Source organism: Camponotus floridanus, unplaced genomic scaffold, assembly GCF_003227725.1.
Source record: "Camponotus floridanus strain SB8 unplaced genomic scaffold, Cflo_v7.5 scaffold218, whole genome shotgun sequence".
In the NCBI taxonomy this organism is placed as follows: domain Eukaryota; kingdom Metazoa; phylum Arthropoda; class Insecta; order Hymenoptera; family Formicidae; genus Camponotus; species Camponotus floridanus.
The window spans coordinates 10,357-30,157 of NW_020229346.1; the positions used below are offsets into that span (position 1 = coordinate 10,357).

At 36.4% G+C, this 19,801-nt stretch overlaps 1 non-coding gene and 1 pseudogene across 8 annotated transcripts; both read left to right on the forward strand.

The window, feature by feature from the left end:
• The first annotated feature begins 1 nt into the window (after position 1).
• On the forward strand, positions 2 to 6,640 carry LOC112637893 (annotated as a pseudogene).
• A 2-nt stretch (positions 6,641 to 6,642) lies between these two features.
• Positions 6,643 to 11,353, forward strand: LOC105254815. 8 transcript variants are annotated; one of them, XR_003122825.1, is made up of 9 exons: positions 6,755 to 7,335; positions 7,406 to 7,542; positions 7,631 to 7,847; positions 7,970 to 8,116; positions 8,962 to 9,197; positions 9,690 to 9,933; positions 10,681 to 10,817; positions 10,906 to 11,123; positions 11,245 to 11,353. It is a non-coding gene; the product is annotated as an uncharacterized LOC105254815 (transcript). The 8 variants fall into 8 exon arrangements; XR_003122827.1 differs by lacking the exons at positions 6,755 to 7,335; positions 8,962 to 9,197 and adding an exon at positions 6,643 to 6,667; XR_003122828.1 differs by lacking the exon at positions 8,962 to 9,197 and having other exon boundaries at positions 6,757 to 7,335; positions 7,631 to 7,903.
• Positions 11,354 to 19,801: the final 8,448 nt, after the last annotated feature.

Here is a 19,801-nt window from a genome sequence, read left to right on the forward strand (position 1 = left end):
AAGGTTTAAAATTTCGTTGGCGCTAAAATGTAGCGTCAGCCATTGGTTGAACAATGAAGCAACTACTTACCTCTTTGTTCAACCAATGGTTGACGCTACCTTTTAGCGACAATGAAATTATCTTCCTTTATTCCTCCATTGTCCTCCAGACGGTCCTTTTATGTAATAAATATAATGCTCCATCTGTATACGTAATACGTCTATGCTCCGAGATGTAGGAATTACCTGGTCTGAAGTACTGTCGATCTTGTCGACGTTTGTGGTTTAATTAATCGATTCAATGATTATTGTATATAAATCATCGAATATCTTACTTATATTTTGATCTGTCGAAAAAATTATTACATTGACATTATAGATCAATATATATAATTGCAAATTTATAATTTAATATTGCTAGTCAAATGCCTAATGTCATAATGTCTAAGAATGTATATTATATAGGTACATTGATGTATATGATAATGTTAAAAATTAAAAATAAATTGCCATCAGTATTAAATAATTAAATAAAAATGGAGGAGAGAGCAATGCTATGGATGCTTTCTCTTGTTATGTTTGTTGGATCTTGTCTTGGAGCTGGATCACTGCCATTAAGTTAAATAAATTTATCAGAAGAAGTAAGATATAGAAGTGAAGAAGAATATTTTATGTAATATAAAATTATGTATGTATATAATAGGTGTATATCAGAATTCATTGTATCTTGTAATTTACGTGCAATATGTTTTCCATAGGACAAGTTACAATTAGTTTCAATATTAGGAGCAGGACTCCTTGTTGGTACTGCGCTAGCGATTATACCTGACTGTACCTGAGGGTGTAAGAGCATTATTTACTGTGGATGGTATTAAATAATGAAAAAGGTTCGTATAGTAGTATTGTGCAATTGCATGTTTACTGATTACCATATTTCATGAAATTAACATCTGATTAATAGTATTCCTGTTCTTTTTCCTTTTTTTACAGGCAATTTACATACTTTAACTTGGAATTAGTTTAGTACTTGGTTTATGCTTTTAATTGATCAATGTTCAGCCAGAAAAAGTGGAGGAAGACAAGAAAAGTATTACAGCAACTTTAGGTCTTATAGTAGATGCTGCTAGTTGATTGGCGGTGTTGCATTGGGAGGCTGCTGCTACTACATCTCAAGCTGATGTCGAAGTGTCTTAGTTTTTCTTCGCAATAATGTTACACAAGGTAAGAAGGTTATATACAATGTTTCAGAAATGAATTAACAAGCGCTTATAAAATATGTAAGTTAATATAATTAGCTTATCAATTTCTTTTATCGCTGAACATTAAATTATATTTTATAGGCGCCAGATGCATTTGGACTTGTGTCAATTTCTTCTTCATGAAGGTGTAGATAGAAAGTAAGAAAATAAGCAGACACTTATTAATTTTCTCTCTTGCGGCACCGTGTCTTGCACTTGTGACATATTTTGGAATTGGAAAAGTAATGTGAGTGAGTAATGTAAGCTGTGTTTGCCATAATAACTCTTTATATATATTCTAAAGATATTTCTACACAAAGTTTATGTAACAATATTGTATGGAAATATTACATTAGTATAGTAAATCTTATATTTGGATGAGGGCACTTTTACGAATTACATCCTTTTCCTGTCACTTAAAAAGAAGAAAACTTTAAGAACTTCCAATTTATTTCAAATAAATAATAATTATAATTAATTAATAACAAATAAATTAAAGTTTTTATTAAAATAAATTTGTTTAAATGAGTACAGAATATGAGAATACTAATATTAACGTAAAATTAATATGTATGGTCATATTGCTCATAATCTCATCTAAATTTAATTTAAATATTTGCAATTTTGGTAATAATACAAATAAAACTTGTATCAAGTAATATGAATATAATTTTGAATTTATTTTTAAGCTAAAAATCTTGGACCTTACTTTGTATCTAAAACATCCAACAATTTAGAGGGACTTTCTATTAAAGGACTTTAATTCTCTATATATATATATCTACTGACAATTTCGAAATTAAAAATAAATAATATTTAATGTTTATTAAAGGCTATTCAGTATTTTCCTTTCTATAATATATCTAAAATCATTGAAATAGATGATCTGCTGATATTTTTAACTAAAATAGATTGAAACTGATTGGAGAACCTACTTGTTTTAAAAACTCTTCAAAATAATCGTTTTACAGTACATTTTTCAAGATTACTTATTAATTAATATTATAATATTGTTACATTACGTTAGATAAAGATTTCATTATCTTGCCTACATATTTTTTCTTCCTATTATACAAATTAATATTTTAATTTTGTTAAAGAGTATATGGAATGTATCGCAAGATGTGTACACATACAGTTACACCCCATATGCGCACTATACTTGTTTCTTTTGCTGTATACATATGCGTATTGTTTAATAGAAACATTTATTATCTGAAAGGAAAAAATGTTCCTGCTGATGCACAAAAGCGTAACGTCATATACTGATATATCTAAACACTTATGATACTTGCCCTACAGAATGACATAATTTAGATAAAGGAAAATACTTAAATAAAGTGTGTTAGTATTTTGTTTTATATTATAGAAACAAATTTGATGTAAAGCTTATATAATTGAAGTTGCATAAAATTACTCTGCTTGCTACAGTATGCTTGCAGATATCCAAACTGTCGAAACGCAATCTCTGCAATATACAATTGTTGTATGCATATATGTATGCAAAACATATAATGGTGCGAGTTGGGAAAAAAATGCTTTACGATTTAGAACAGATACATTAGAAGCAATTGTACTAAGCATTTAACGAATAAAATTCATTTATATATTATTTATTTGCCCAATATTTCTGTTATTAAATTACGTAATTTTTCCTTAACAGACACCTATTGTAATGAAATAACATACAGTGCACAAGATAGTTAATCAATATATATTATAGAGAAACAATAGAAAATCCGGGTACTAATTTTAGATATTTTTTTAAGGATGAATGTTGTTTGTGTATATATTTCCTATCGATATGTACAAATAAAACTTGTATATATATTTAGGACATTCAGGACTGCCGCGCAAGACTGCACGCGCCAATCAGGCGCGAGAACGGACGCGGACGCGCGAAGACTCCCAATCAGGAGCGAGGACTGCCGTGCGTGCGCGAAGACGTCCAATCAGGCGCGAGAACTGCCGCGCACGCCGCCAAGACTCCCAATCAGGCGCGAGGACTGCCGCGGACGCGCGAAGACTGCCAATCAGGAGCGAGGACTGCCGCGCACGCCGCCAAGACTCCCAATCAGGCGCGAGGACTGCCGAACATGCGCGAAATTGCAAATTTAAAGGTTTAAAGGTTTAAAATTTCGTTGGCGCTAAAATGTAGCGTCAGCCATTGGTTGAACAATGAAGCAACTACTTACTTCTTTGTTCAACCAATGGTTGACGCTACCTTTTAGCGACAATGAAATTATCTTCCTTTATTCCTCCATTGTCCTCCAGACGGTCCTTTTATGTAATAAATATAATGCTCCATCTGTATACGTAATACGTCTATGCTCCGAGATGTAGGAATTACCTGGTCTGAAGTACTGTCGATCTTGTCGACGTTTGTGGTTTAATTAATCGATTCAATGATTATTGTATATAAATCATCGAATATCTTACTTATATTTTGATCTGTCGAAAAAATTATTACATTGACATTATAGATCAATATATATAATTGCAAATTTATAATTTAATATTGCTAGTCAAATGCCTAATGTCATAATGTCTAAGAATGTATATTATATATATTGATGTATATGATAATGTTAAAAATTAAAAATAAATTGCCATCAGTATTAAATAATTAAATAAAAATGGAGGAGAGAGCAATGCTATGGATGCTTTCTCTTGTTATGTTTGTTGGATCTTGTCTTGGAGCTGGATCACTGCCATTAAGTTAAATAAATTTATCAGAAGAAGTAAGATATAGAAGTGAAGAAGAATATTTTATGTAATATAAAATTATGTATGTATATAATAGGTGTATATCAGAATTCATTGTATCTTGTAATTTACGTGCAATATGTTTTCCATAGGACAAGTTACAATTAGTTTCAATATTAGGAGCAGGACTCCTTGTTGGTACTGCGCTAGCGATTATACCTGACTGTACCTGAGGGTGTAAGAGCATTATTTACTGTGGATGGTATTACTAATGAAAAAGGTTCATATAGTAGTATGTGCAATTGCATGTTTACTGATTACCATATTTCATGAAATTAACATCTGATTAATAGTATTCCTGTTCTTTTTTCTTTTTTTACAGGCAATTTACATACTTTAACTTGGAATTAGTTTAGTACTTGGTTTATGCTTTTAATTGATCAATGTTCAGCCAGAAAAAGTGGAGGAAGACAAGAAAAGTATTACAGCAACTTTAGGTCTTATAGTAGATGCTGCTAGTTGATTGGCGGTGTTGCATTGGGAGCTGCTGCTACTACATCTCAAGCTGATGTCGAAGTGTCTTAGTTTTTCTTCGCAATAATGTTACACAAGGTAAGAAGGTTATATACAATGTTTCAGAAATGAATTAACAAGCGCTTATAAAATATGTAAGTTAATATAATTAGCTTATCAATTTTTTTTATCGCTGAACATTAAATTATATTTTATAGGCGCCAGATGCATTTGGACTTGTGTCAATTTCTTCTTCATGAAGGTGTAGATAGAAAGTAAGAAAATAAGCAGACACTTATTAATTTTCTCTCTTGCGGCACCGTGTCTTGCACTTGTGACATATTTTGGAATTGGAAAAGTAATGTGAGTGAGTAATGTAAGCTATGTTTGCCATAATAACTCTTTATATATATTCTAAAGATATTTCTACACAAAGTTTATGTAACAATATTGTATGGAAATATTACATTAGTATAGTAAATCTTATATTTGGATGAGGGCACTTTTACGAATTACATCCTTTTCCTGTCACTTAAAAAGAAGAAAACTTTAAGAACTTCCAATTTATTTCAAATAAATAATAATTATAATTAATTAATAACAAATAAATTAAAGTTTTTATTAAAATAAATTTGTTTAAATGAGTACAGAATATGAGAATACTAATATTAACGTAAAATTAATATGTATGGTCATATTGCTCATAATCTCATCTAAATTTAATTTAAATATTTGCAATTTTGGTAATAATACAAATAAAACTTGTATCAAGTAATATGAATATAATTTTGAATTTATTTTTAAGCTAAAAATCTTGGACCTTACTTTGTATCTAAAACATCCAACAATTTAGAGGGACTTTCTATTAAAGGACTTTAATTCTCTATATATATATCTACTGACAATTTCGAAATTAAAAATAAATAATATTTAATGTTTATTAAAGGCTATTCAGTATTTTCCTTTCTATAATATATCTAAAATCATTGAAATAGATGATCTGCTGATATTTTTAACTAAAATAGATTGAAACTGATTGGAGAACCTACTTGTTTTAAAAACTCTTCAAAATAATCGTTTTACAGTACATTTTTCAAGATTACTTATTAATTAATATTATAATATTGTTACATTACGTTAGATAAAGATTTCATTATCTTGCCTACATATTTTTTCTTCCTATTATACAAATTAATATTTTAATTTTGTTAAAGAGTATATGGAATGTATCGCAAGATGTGTACACATACAGTTACACCCATATGCGCACTATACTTGTTTCTTTTGCTGTATACATATGCGTATTGTTTAATAGAAACATTTATTATCTGAAAGGAAAAAATGTTCCTGCTGATGCACAAAAGCGTAACGTCATATACTGATATATCTAAACACTTATGATACTTGCCCTACAGAATGACATAATTTAGATAAAGGAAAATACTTAAATAAAGTGTGTTAGTATTTTGTTTTATATTATAGAAACAAATTTGATGTAAAGTTTATATAATTGAAGTTGCATAAAATTACTCTGCTTGCTACAGTATGCTTGCAGATATCCAAACTGTCGAAACGCAATCTCTGCAATATACAATTGTTGTATGCATATATGTATGCAAAACATATAATGGTGCAAGTTGGGGAAAAAATGCTTTACGATTTAGAACAGATACATTAGAAGCAATTGTACTAAGCATTTAACGAATAAAATTCATTTATATATTATTTATTTGCCCAATATTTCTGTTATTAAATTACGTAATTTTTCCTTAACAGACACCTATTGTAATGAAATAACATACAGTGCACAAGATAGTTAATCAATATATATTATAGAGAAACAATAGAAAATCCGGGTACTAATTTTAGATATTTTTTTAAAGGATGAATGTTGTTTGTGTATATATTTCCTATCGATATGTACAAATAAAACTTGTATATATATTTAGGACATTCAGGACTGCCGCGCAAGACTGCACGCGCCAATCAGGCGCGAGAACGGACGCGGACGCGCGAAGACTCCCAATCAGGAGCGAGGACTGCCGTGCGTGCGCGAAGACGTCCAATCAGGCGCGAGAACTGCCGCGCACGCCGCCAAGACTCCCAATCAGGCGCGAGGACTGCCGCGGACGCGCGAAGACTGCCAATCAGGAGCGAGGACTGCCGCGCACGCCGCCAAACTCCATCAGGCGCGAGGACTGCCGAACATGCGCGAAATTGCAAATTTGAAGGTTTAAAGGTTTAAAATTTCGTTGGCGCTAAAATGTAGCGTCAGCCATTGGTTGAACAATGAAGCAACTACTTACTTCTTTGTTCAACCAATGGTTGACGCTACCTTTTAGCGACAATGAAATTATCTTCCTTTATTCCTCCATTGTCCTCCAGACGGTCCTTTTATGTAATAAATATAATGCTCCATCTGTATACGTAATACGTCTATGCTCCGAGATGTAGGAATTACCTGGTCTGAAGTACTGTCGATCTTGTCGACCTTTGTGGTTTAATTAATCGATTCAATGATTATTGTATATAAATCATCGAATATCTTACTTATATTTTGATCTGTCGAAAAAATTATTACATTGACATTATAGATCAATATATATAATTGCAAATTTATAATTTAATATTGCTAGTCAAATGCCTAATGTCATAATGTCTAAGAATGTATATTATATATATTGATGTATATGATAATGTTAAAAATTAAAAATAAATTGCCATCAGTATTAAATAATTAAATAAAAATGGAGGAGAGAGCAATGCTATGGATGCTTTCTCTTGTTATGTTTGTTGGATCTTGTCTTGGAGCTGGATCACTGCCATTAAGTTAAATAAATTTATCAGAAGAAGTAAGATATAGAAGTGAAGAAGAATATTTTATGTAATATAAAATTATGTATGTATATAATAGGTGTATATCAGAATTCATTGTATCTTGTAATTTACGTGCAATATGTTTTCCATAGGACAAGTTACAATTAGTTTCAATATTAGGAGCAGGACTCCTTGTTGGTACTGCGCTAGCGATTATACCTGACTATACCTGAGGGTGTAAGAGCATTATTTACTGTGGATGGTATTACTAATGAAAAAGGTTCATGTGGTATGCAATTGCATGTTTACTGATTACCATATTTCATGAAATTAACATCTAATTAATAGTATTCCTGTTCTTTTTTCTTTTTTTACAGGCAACATTACATACTTTAATTGGAATTAGTTTAGTACTTGGTTTATGCTTTTAATCGATCAATGTTCAGCCAGAAAAAGTGGAGGAAGACAAGAAAGTATTACAGCAACTTTAGGTCTTATAGTAGATGCTGCGGAGTTGCGTTGGGAGCTGCTGCTACTACATCTCAAGCTGATGTCGAAGTGTCTTAGTTTTTCTTCGCAATAATGTTGCACAAAGTAAGAAGGTTATATACAATGTTTCAGAAATGAATTAACAAGCCCTTGTAAAATATGTAAGTTAAATATAATCAGCTTATCAATTTTTATTATCATGTTGAACATTAAATTATTTTTTATAGGCGCCAGATGCATTTGGACTTGTGTCAGTTTCTTCTTCATGAAGGTGTAGATAGAAAGTAAGAAAATAAGCAGACACTTATTAATTTTCTCTCTTGCGGCACCGTGTCTTGTGACATACACTTGTGACATATTTTGGAATTGGAAAAGTGAGTAATGTAAGCTATGTTTGCCATAATAACTCTTTATATATATATTCTAAAGATATTTCTACACAAAGTTTATGTAACAATATTGTATGGAAATATTACATTAGTATAGTAAATCTTATATTTGGATAAGGGCACTTTTACGAATTACATCCTTTTCCTGTCACTTAAAAAGAAGAAAACTTTAAGATTTCCAATTTACTTCAAATAAATAATAATTATAATTAATTAAACAAATAAATTATAGTTTTTATTAAAATAAATTTGTTTAAATGAGTACAGAATATGAGAGTACTAATATTAACGTAAAATTAATATGTATGGTCATATTGCTCATAATCTCATCTAAATTTAATTTAAATATTTGCAATTTTGGTAATAATACAAATAAAACTTGTATCAAGTAATATGAATATAATTTTGAATTTATTTTTAAGCTAAAAATCTTGGACCTTACTTTGTATCTAAAACATCCAACAATTTAGAGCGACTTTCTATTAAAGGACTTTAATTCTCACATATATATCTACTGACAATTTCGAAATTAAAAATAAATAATATTTAATGTTTATTAAAGGCTGTTCAGTATTTTCCTTTCTATAATATATCCAAAATCGTTGAAATAGATGATCTGCTGATATTTTTAACTAAAATAGATTGAAACTGATTGGAGAACCTACTTGTTTTAAAAACTCTTCAAAATAATCGTTTTACAGTACATTTTTCAAGATTACTTATTAATTAATATTATAATATTGTTACATTACGTTACATAAAGATTTCATTATCTTGCCTACATATTTTTTCTTCCTATTATACAAATTAATATTTTAATTTTGTTAAAGAGTATATGGAATGTATCGCAAGATGTGCACACATACAGTTACACCCATATGCGCACTATACTTGTTTCTTTTGCTATATACATATGCGTATTGTTTAATAGAAACATTTATTATCTGAAAGGAAAAAATGTTCCTGCTGATGCACAAAAGCGTAACCATATACTGATATATCTAAACACTTATGATACTTGCCCTGCAGAATGACACAATTTAGAGCAAATACTTAAATAAAGTGTGTTAGTATTTTGTTTTATATTATAGAAACAAATTTGATGTAAAGTTTATATAATTGAAGGAGTTGCATAAAATTACTCTGCTTGCTACAGTATGCTTGCAGATATCCAAACTGTCGAAACGCAATCTCTGCAATATACAATTGTTGTAAATATATGTATGCAAAACATATAATGGTGCAAGTTGGGGAAAAAATGCCTTACGATTTAGAACAGATACATTAGAAGCAATTGTGCTAAGCATTTAACGAATAAAATCATTTATATATTATTTATTTGCCCAATATTTCTGTTATTAAATTACGTAATTTTTCCTTAACATACACCGATTGTAATGAAATAACATAGAGTGCACAAGATAGTTAATCAATATATATTATAGAGAAACAATAGAATATCCGGGCACTAATTTTAGATATTTTTTTAAAGAATGAATGTTGTTTGTGTATATATTTCCTATCGATATGTACAAATAAAACTTGTATATATATTTAGGACATTCAGGACTGCCGCGCAAGACTGCACGCGCCAATCAGGCGCGAGAGCGGACGCGGACGCGCGAAGACACCCAATCAGGAGCGAGGACTGCCGTGCGTGCGCGAAGACGTCCAATCAGGCGCGGGAACTGCCGCGCACGCCGCCAAGACTCCCAATCAGGCGCGAGGACTGCCGCGGACGCGCGAAGACGTCCAATCAGGCGCGAGGACTGCCGAACATGCGCGAAATTGCAAATTTGAAGGTTTAAAGGTTTAAATTTCGTTGGCGCTAAAATGTAGCGTCAGCCATTGGTTGAACAATGAAGCAACTACTTACTTCTTTGTTCAACCAATGGCTGACGCTACCTTTTAGCGACAATGAAATTATCTTCCTTTATTCCTCCGTTGTCCTCCAGACGGTCCTTTTATGTAATAAATATAATGCTCCATCTGTATATACGTAATACGTCTATGCTCCGAGATGTAGGAGTTACCTGGTCTGAAGTACTGTCGATCTTGTCGACCTTTGTGGTTTAATTAATCGATTCAATGATTATTGTATATAAATCATCGAATATCTTACTTATATTTTGATCTGTCGAAAAAATTATTACATTGACATTATAGATCAATATACATAATTGCAAATTTATAATTTAATATCGTATAGTCAAATTCCTAATGTCATAATGTCTAAGATGCATATTATATATATTGATGTATATGATAATGTTAAAAATTAAAAATAAATTGCCATCAGTATTAAATAATTAAATAATTATATAAAAATGGAGGAGAGAGCAATGCTATGGATGCTTTCTCTTGTTATGTTTGTTGGATCTTGTCTTGGAGCTGGATCACTGCCATTAAGTTAAATAAATTTATCAGAAGAAGTAAGATATAGAAGTGAAGAAGAATATTTTATGTAATATAAAATTATGTATGTATATAATAGGTGTATATCAGAATTCATTGTATCTTGTAATTTACGTGCAATATGTTTTCCATAGGACAAGTTACAATTAGTTTCAATATTAGGAGCAGGACTCCTTGTTGGTACTGCGCTAGCGATTATACCTGACTATACCTGAGGGTGTAAGAGCATTATTTACTGTGGATGGTATTACTAATGAAAAAGGTTCATGTGGTATGCAACTGCATGTTTACTGATTACCATATTTCATGAAATTAACATCTAATTAATAGTATTCCTGTTCTTTTTTCTTTTTTTACAGGCAACATTACATACTTTAATTGGAATTAGTTTAGTACTTGGTTTATGCTTTTAATCGATCAATGTTCAGCCAGAAAAAGTGGAGGAAGACAAGAAATGTATTACAGCAACTTTAGGTCTTATAGTAGATGCTGCGGAGTTGCGTTGGGAGCTGCTGCTACTACATCTCAAGCTGATGTCGAAGTGTCTTAGTTTTTCTTCGCAATAATGTTGCACAAAGTAAGAAGGTTATATACAATGTTTCAGAAATGAATTAACAAGCCCTTGTAAAATATGTAAGTTAATATAATTAGCTTATCAATTTTTATTATCATGTTGAACATTAAATTATTTTTTATAGGCGCCAGATGCATTTGGACTTGTGTCAGTTTCTTCTTCATGAAAGTGTAGATAGAAAGTAAGAAAATAAGCAGACACTTATTAATTTTCTCTCTTGCGGCACCGTGTCTTGTGACCACTTGTGACATATTTTGGAATTGGAAAAGTGAGTAATGTAAGCTATGTTTGCCATAATAACTCTTTATATATATTCTAAAGATATTTTTACACAAAGTTTATGTAACAATATTGTATGGAAATATTACATTAGTATAGTAAATCTTATATTTGGATAAGGGCACTTTTACGAATTACATCCTTTTCCTGTCACTTAAAAAGAAAAAAACTTTAAGATTTCCAATTTATTTCAAATAAATAATAATTATAATTAATTAAACAAATAAATTAAAGTTTTTATTAAAATAAATTTGTTTAAATGAGTACAGAATATGAGAATACTAATATTAACGTAAAATTAATATGTACGGTCATATTGCTCATAATCTCATCTAAATTTAATTTAAATATTTGCAATTTTGGTAATAATACAAATAAAACTTGTATCAAGTAATATGAATATAATTTTGAATTTATTTTTAAGCTAAAAATCTTGGACCTTACTTTGTATCTAAAACATCCAACAATTTAGAGCGACTTTCTATTAAAGGACTTTAATTCTCTATATATATCTACTGACAATTTCGAAATTAAAAATAAATAATATTTAATGTTTATTAAAGGCTATTCAGTATTTTCCTTTCTATAATATATCTAGCGATCACGGGAGAACCTTAATAACATTTTCGCGTTACTAGCGATCACGGGAGAACCTTAATAACGTTTTCGCGTTGTTAGCGATGACGGGAGAACCTTAATAACGTTTTCGCGTTATTAGCGATCACGGGAGAACCTTAATAACGTTTTCATGTTATTAGCGATCACGGGAGAACGTTAATAACGTTTTCGCGTTATTGGCGATCACGGGAGAACGTTAATAACGTTTCCGCCTTATTAGCGATCACGGGAGAACCTTAATAACGTTTTAGCGTTATTAGCGATCGCGGGAGAACCTCAATAACGTTTTCGCGTTGTTAGCGATCACGGGAGAACGTTAATAACGTTTTCGCGTTATTGGCGATCACGGGAGAACGTTAATAACGTTTCCGCCTTATTAGCGATCACGGGAGAACCTTAATAACGTTTTAGCGTTATTAGCGAGCGCGGGAGAACCTCAATAACGTTTTCGCGTTGTTAGCGATCACGGGAGAACCTTAATAACGTTTTCGCATTATTAGCGATCACGGGAGAACGTTAATAACGTTTTCGCGTTATTAGCGATCACGGGAGAACCTTAATAACGTTTTCGCGTTATTAGCGATCACGGGAGAACGTTAATAACGTTTTTGCGTTATTAGCGATCACGGGAAAACGTTAATAACGTTTTCGCGTTATTAGCGATCACGGGAGAACGTTCATAACTTTTTCGCGTTATTAGCGATCACGGGAGAACGTTAATAACGTTTTCGCGTTATTAGCGATCACGGGAGAACGTTAATAACGTTTTCGCGTTATTAGCGATCACGGGAGAACGTTAATAACGTTTACGCGTTATTAGCGATCACGGGAGAACGTTAATAACGTTTTCGCGTTATTAGCGATAACGGGAGAACGTTAATAACGTTTTCGCGTGTTTAACGATCACAGGAGAACCTTACTAACGTTTTCGCCTTTTTAGTGATCACGGGAGAACATTAATAACGTTTTCGCCTTATTAGCCATCACGGGAGAACCTTAATAAAGTTTTCGCCTTATTAATGGCCTCGGGAAAACCTTAATAAGGTTTTCGCCTTATTACGGATCTCGGAATAACCTTAATAAGGTTTTTGCCTTATTAATGGTCTCGGGAGAACCTTAATAAGGTTTTCGCCATATTACGGGTCTCGGGAGAACCTTAATAAGGTTTTCGCCTTATTACAGGTCTCGGGAGAACCTTAATAAGGCGAGAACCTTAATGAGGCGAGTAGCTCATTGAAGCTTCTCCCGCTAACCGTAATAAGGCGAGAGGCTTATTCAAGCTTCTCCCGCTAACCGTAATAAGGCGAGAGGCTTATTCAAGCTTCTCCCGCTAACCGTAATAAGGCGAGAGGCTTATTCAAGCTTCTCCCGCTAACCGTAATAAGGCGAGAGGCTTATTAAAGCTTCTCCCGCTAACCGTAATAAGGCGAGAGGCTTATTAAAGCTTCTCCCGCTAACCGTAATAAGGCGAGAGGCTTATTAAAGCTTCTCCCGCTAACCGTAATAAGGCGAGAGGCTTATTAAAGCTTCTCCCGCTAACCGTAATAAGGCGAGAGGCTTATTAAAGCTTCTCCCGCTAACCGTAATAAGGCGAGAGGCTTATTAAAGCTTCTCCCGCTAACCGTAATAAGGCGAGAGGCTTATTAAAGCTTCTCCCGCTAACCGTAATAAGGCGAGAGGCTTATTAAAGCTTCTCCCGCTAACCGTAATAAGGCGAGAGGCTTATTAAAGCTTCTCCCGCTAACCGTAATAAGGCGAGAGGCTTATTAAAGCTTCTCCCGCTAACCGTAATAAGGCGAGAGGCTTATTAAAGCTTCTCCCGCTAACCGTAATAAGGCGAGAGGCTTATTAAAGCTTCTCCCGCTAACCGTAATAAGGCGAGAGGCTTATTAAAGCTTCTCCCGCTAACCGTAATAAGGCGAGAGGCTTATTAAAGCTTCTCCCGCTAACCGTAATAAGGCGAGAGGCTTATTAAAGCTTCTCCCGCTAACCGTAATAAGGCGAGAGGCTTATTAAAGCTTCTCCCGCTAACCGTAATAAGGCGAGAGGCTTATTAAAGCTTCTCCCGCTAACCGTAATAAGGCGAGAGGCTTATTAAAGCTTCTCCCGCTAACCGTAATAAGGCGAGAGGCTTATTAAAGCTTCTCCCGCTAACCGTAATAAGGCGAGAGGCTTATTAAAGCTTCTCCCGCTAACCGTAATAAGGCGAGAGGCTTATTAAAGCTTCTCCCGCTAACCGTAATAAGGCGAGAGGCTTATTAAAGCTTCTCCCGCTAACCGTAATAAGGCGAGAGGCTTATTAAAGCTTCTCCCGCTAACCGTAATAAGGCGAGAGGCTTATTAAAGCTTCTCCCGCTAACCGTAATAAGGCGAGAGGCTTATTAAAGCTTCTCCCGCTAACCGTAATAAGGCGAGAGGCTTATTAAAGCTTCTCCCGCTAACCGTAATAAGGCGAGAGGCTTATTAAAGCTTCTCCCGCTAACCGTAATAAGGCGAGAGGCTTATTAAAGCTTCTCCCGCTAACCGTAATAAGGCGAGAGGCTTATTAAAGCTTCTCCCGCTAACCGTAATTAGGCGAGAGGCTTATTAAAGCTTCTCCCGCTAACCGTAATTAGGCGAGAGGCTTATTAAAGCTTCTCCCGCTAACCGTAATTAGGCGAGAGGCTTATTAAAGCTTCTCCCGCTAACCGTAATTAGGCGAGAGGCTTATTAAAGCTTCTCCCGCTAACCGTAATTAGGCGAGAGGCTTATTAAAGCTTCTCCCGCTAACCGTAATTAGGCGAGAGGCTTATTAAAGCTTCTCCCGCTAACCGTAATTAGGCGAGAGGCTTATTAAAGCTTCTCCCGCTAACCGTAATTAGGCGAGAGGCTTATTAAAGCTTCTCCCGCTAACCGTAATTAGGCGAGAGGCTTATTAAAGCTTCTCCCGCTAACCGTAATTAGGCGAGAGGCTTATTAAAGCTTCTCCCGCTAACCGTAATTAGGCGAGAGGCTTATTAAAGCTTCTCCCGCTAACCGTAATTAGGCGAGAGGCTTATTAAAGCTTCTCCCGCTAACCGTAATTAGGCGAGAGGCTTATTAAAGCTTCTCCCGCTAACCGTAATTAGGCGAGAGGCTTATTAAAGCTTCTCCCGCTAACCGTAATTAGGCGAGAGGCTTATTAAAGCTTCTCCCGCTAACCGTAATTAGGCGAGAGGCTTATTAAAGCTTCTCCCGCTAACCGTAATTAGGCGAGAGGCTTATTAAAGCTTCTCCCGCTAACCGTAATTAGGCGAGAGGCTTATTAAAGCTTCTCCCGCTAACCGTAATTAGGCGAGAGGCTTATTAAAGCTTCTCCCGCTAACCGTAATTAGGCGAGAGGCTTATTAAAGCTTCTCCCGCTAACCGTAATTAGGCGAGAGGCTTATTAAGCTTCTCCCGCTAACCGTAATTAGGCGAGAGGCTTATTAAAGCTTCTCCCGCTAACCGTAATTAGGCGAGAGGCTTATTAAAGCTTCTCCCGCTAACCGTAATTAGGCGAGAGGCTTATTAAAGCTTCTCCCGCTAACCGTAATTAGGCGAGAGGCTTATTAAAGCTTCTCCCGCTAACCGTAATTAGGCGAGAGGCTTATTAAAGCTTCTCCCGCTAACCGTAATTAGGCGAGAGGCTTATTAAAGCTTCTCCCGCTAACCGTAATAGGCGAGAGGCTTATTAAAGCTTCTCCCGCTAACCGTAATTAGGCGAGAGGCTTATTAAAGCTTCTCCCGCTAACCGTAATTAGGCGAGAGGCTTATTAAAGCTTCTCCCGCTAACCGTAATTAGGCGAGAGGCTTATTAAAGCTTCTCCCGCTAACCGTAATTAGGCGAGAGGCTTATTAAAGCTTCTCCCGCTAACCGTAATTAGGCGAGAGGCTTATTAAAGCTTCTCCCGCTAACCGTAATTAGGCGAGAGGCTTATTAAAGCTTCTCCCGCTAACCGTAATTAGGCGAGAGGCTTATTAAAGCTTCTCCCGCTAACCGTAATTAGGCGAGAGGCTTATTAAAGCTTCTCCCGCTAACCGTAATTAGGCGAGAGGCTTATTAAAGCTTCTCCCGCTAACCGTAATTAGGCGAGAGGCTTATTAAAGCTTCTCCCGCTAACCGTAATTAGGCGAGAGGCTTATTAAAGCTTCTCCCGCTAACCGTAATTAGGCGAGAGGCTTATTAAAGCTTCTCCCGCTAACCGTAATTAGGCGAGAGGCTTATTAAAGCTTCTCCCGCTAACCGTAATTAGGCGAGAGGCTTATTAAAGCTTCTCCCGCTAACCGTAATTAGGCGAGAGGCTTATTAAAGCTTCTCCCGCTAACCGTAATTAGGCGAGAGGCTTATTAAAGCTTCTCCCGCTAACCGTAATTAGGCGAGAGGCTTATTAAAGCTTCTCCCGCTAACCGTAATAGGCGAGAGGCTTATTAAAGCTTCTCCCGCTAACCGTAATTAGGCGAGAGGCTTATTAAAGCTTCTCCCGCTAACCGTAATTAGGCGAGAGGCTTATTAAAGCTTCTCCCGCTAACCGTAATTAGGCGAGAGGCTTATTAAAGCTTCTCCCGCTAACCGTAATAAGGCGAGAGGCTTATTAAAGCTTCTCCCGCTAACCGTAATTAGGCGAGAGGCTTATTAAAGCTTCTCCCGCTAACCGTAATTAGGCGAGAGGCTTATTAAAGCTTCTCCCGCTAACCGTAATTAGGCGAGAGGCTTATTAAAGCTTCTCCCGCTAACCGTAATTAGGCGAGAGGCTTATTAAAGCTTCTCCCGCTAACCGTAATTAGGCGAGAGGCTTATTAAAGCTTCTCCCGCTAACCGTAATTAGGCGAGAGGCTTATTAAAGCTTCTCCCGCTAACCGTAATTAGGCGAGAGGCTTATTAAAGCTTCTCCCGCTAACCGTAATTAGGCGAGAGGCTTATTAAAGCTTCTCCCGCTAACCGTAATTAGGCGAGAGGCTTATTAAAGCTTCTCCCGCTAACCGTAATTAGGCGAGAGGCTTATTAAAGCTTCTCCCGCTAACCGTAATTAGGCGAGAGGCTTATTAAAGCTTCTCCCGCTAACCGTAATTAGGCGAGAGGCTTATTAAAGCTTCTCCCGCTAACCGTAATTAGGCGAGAGGCTTATTAAAGCTTCTCCCGCTAACCGTAATTAGGCGAGAGGCTTATTAAAGCTTCTCCCGCTAACCGTAATTAGGCGAGAGGCTTATTAAAGCTTCTCCCGCTAACCGTAATTAGGCGAGAGGCTTATTAAAGCTTCTCCCGCTAACCGTAATTAGGCGAGAGGCTTATTAAAGCTTCTCCCGCTAACCGTAATTAGGCGAGAGGCTTATTAAAGCTTCTCCCGCTAACCGTAATTAGGCGAGAGGCTTATTAAAGCTTCTCCCGCTAACCGTAATTAGGCGAGAGGCTTATTAAAGCTTCTCCCGCTAACCGTAATTAGGCGAGAGGCTTATTAAGTTCTCCCGTAACCGTAATTAGCGAGAGCTTATTAAAGCTTCTCCCGCTAACCGTAATTAGGCGAGAGGCTTATTAAAGCTTCTCCCGCTAACCGTAATTAGGCGAGAGGCTTATTAAAGCTTCTCCCGCTAACCGTAATTAGGCGAGAGGCTTATTAAAGCTTCTCCCGCTAACCGTAATTAGGCGAGAGGCTTATTAAAGCTTCTCCCCGCTAACCGTAATTAGGCGAGAGGCTTATTAAAGCTTCTCCCGCTAACCGTAATTAGGCGAGAGGCTTATTAAAGCTTCTCCCGCTAACCGTAATTAGGCGAGAGGCTTATTAAAGCTTCTCCCGCTAACCGTAATTAGGCGAGAGGCTTATTAAAGCTTCTCCCGCTAACCGTAATTAGGCGAGAGGCTTATTAAAGCTTCTCCCGCTAACCGTAATTAGGCGAGAGGCTTATTAAAGCTTCTCCCGCTAACCGTAATTAGGCGAGAGGCTTATTAAAGCTTCTCCCGCTAACCGTAATTAGGCGAGAGGCTTATTAAAGCTTCTCCCGCTAACCGTAATTAGGCGAGAGGCTTATTAAAGCTTCTCCCGCTAACCGTAATTAGGCGAGAGGCTTATTAAAGCTTCTCCCGCTAACCGTAATTAGGCGAGAGGCTTATTAAAGCTTCTCCCGCTAACCGTAATTAGGCGAGAGGCTTATTAAAGCTTCTCCCGCTAACCGTAATAGGCGGAGGCTTATTAAGCTTCCCCGCTAACTAAGGCGAGAGGCTTATTAAAGCTTCTCCCGCTAACCGTAATTAGGCGAGAGGCTTATTAAAGCTCTCAATAAGGCGAGAGCTTCTCCGTAACCGTAATAGGCGAAGGCTTATTAAGCTTCTCCCGCTAACCGTAATAGGCGAGAGGCTTATTAAAGCTTCTCCCGCTAACCGTAATAGCGAGAGCCCCCGTACCGTAATAAGGCGAGAGGCTTATTAAAGCTTCTCCCGCTAACCGTAATAAGGCGAGAGGCTATTAAAGCTTCTCCCGCTAACCGTAATAGGCGAGAGCTATTAAAGTCTCCCGCTAACCGTAAGCCTTAAGGCGAGAAGGCTTATAAAGCTTCTCCCGTAACCGTAATAAGGCGAGAGGCTTATTAAAGCTTCTCCCGCTAACCGTAATAAGGCGAGAGGCTTATTAAAGCTTCTCCCGCTAACCGTAATTAAGGCGAGAGGCTTATTAAAGCTTCTCCCGCTAACCGTAATTAGGCGAGAGGCTTATTAAAGCTTCTCCCGCTTAACCGTAATTAAGGCGAGAGGCTTATTAAAGCTTTCTCCCGCTTAACCGTAATTAGGCGAGAGGCTTATTAAAGCTTCTCCCGCTAACCGTAATAAGGCGAGAGGCTTATTAAAGCTTCTGCCCGCTAAACCGTAATAAGGCGAGAGGCTTATTAAAGCTTCTCCCCGCTAACCGTAATAAGGCGAGAGGCTTATTAAAGCTTCTCCCGAACCGTTAAACCCGTTAATTAAGGCGAGAGGCTTAATTAAAGCTTCTCCCCGGCTAAACCGGTAATTAAGGCGAGAGGCTTATTAAAGCTTCTCCCGCTAACCGTAATAAGGCGAGAGGCTTATTAAAGCTTCTCCCGCTAACCGTAATTAGGCGAGAGGCTTATTAAAGCTTCTCCCGCATTAACGAGAATAAGACGAGAGGCTTCTCCCGTTAACCGTAATAAGGCGAGAGGCTTATTAAAGCTTCTCCCGCTAACGGTAATAAGGCGAGAGGCTTCTCCCGTTAACCGTAATAAGGCGAGAGGCTTATTAAAGCTTCTCCCGCTAACCGTAATAAGGCGAGAAGCTTATTAAAGCTTCTCCCGCTAACCGTAATAAGGCGAGAGGCTTCTCCCGTTAACCGTAATAAGGCGAGAGGCTTATTAAAACTTCTCCCGTTAACCGTAATAAGGCGAGAAGCTTATAAAAGCTTCTCCCGTTAACCGTAATAAGGCGAGAGGCTTCTCCCGTTAACCGTAATAAGGCGAGAGGCTTCTCCCGTTAACCGTAATAAGGCGAGAGGCTTATTAAAGCTTTCGCCGTTTACCGTAATAAGGCGAGTAGCTTTATAAGCTTCGCCCGTTAACCGTAATAAGGCGAGAGGCTTATTAAAGCTTCGCCCGTTAACCGTAATAAGGCGATAGGCTTATTAAAGCTTCGCCCGTTAACCGTAATAAGGCGAGAGGCTTATTAAAGCTTCGCCCGTTAACCGTAATAAGGCGAGAGGCTTATTAAGCTTCGCCCGTTAACCGTAATAAGGCGAGAGGCTTATTAATGCTTCGCCCGCGCTGTTAACCGTAATAAGGCGAGAGGC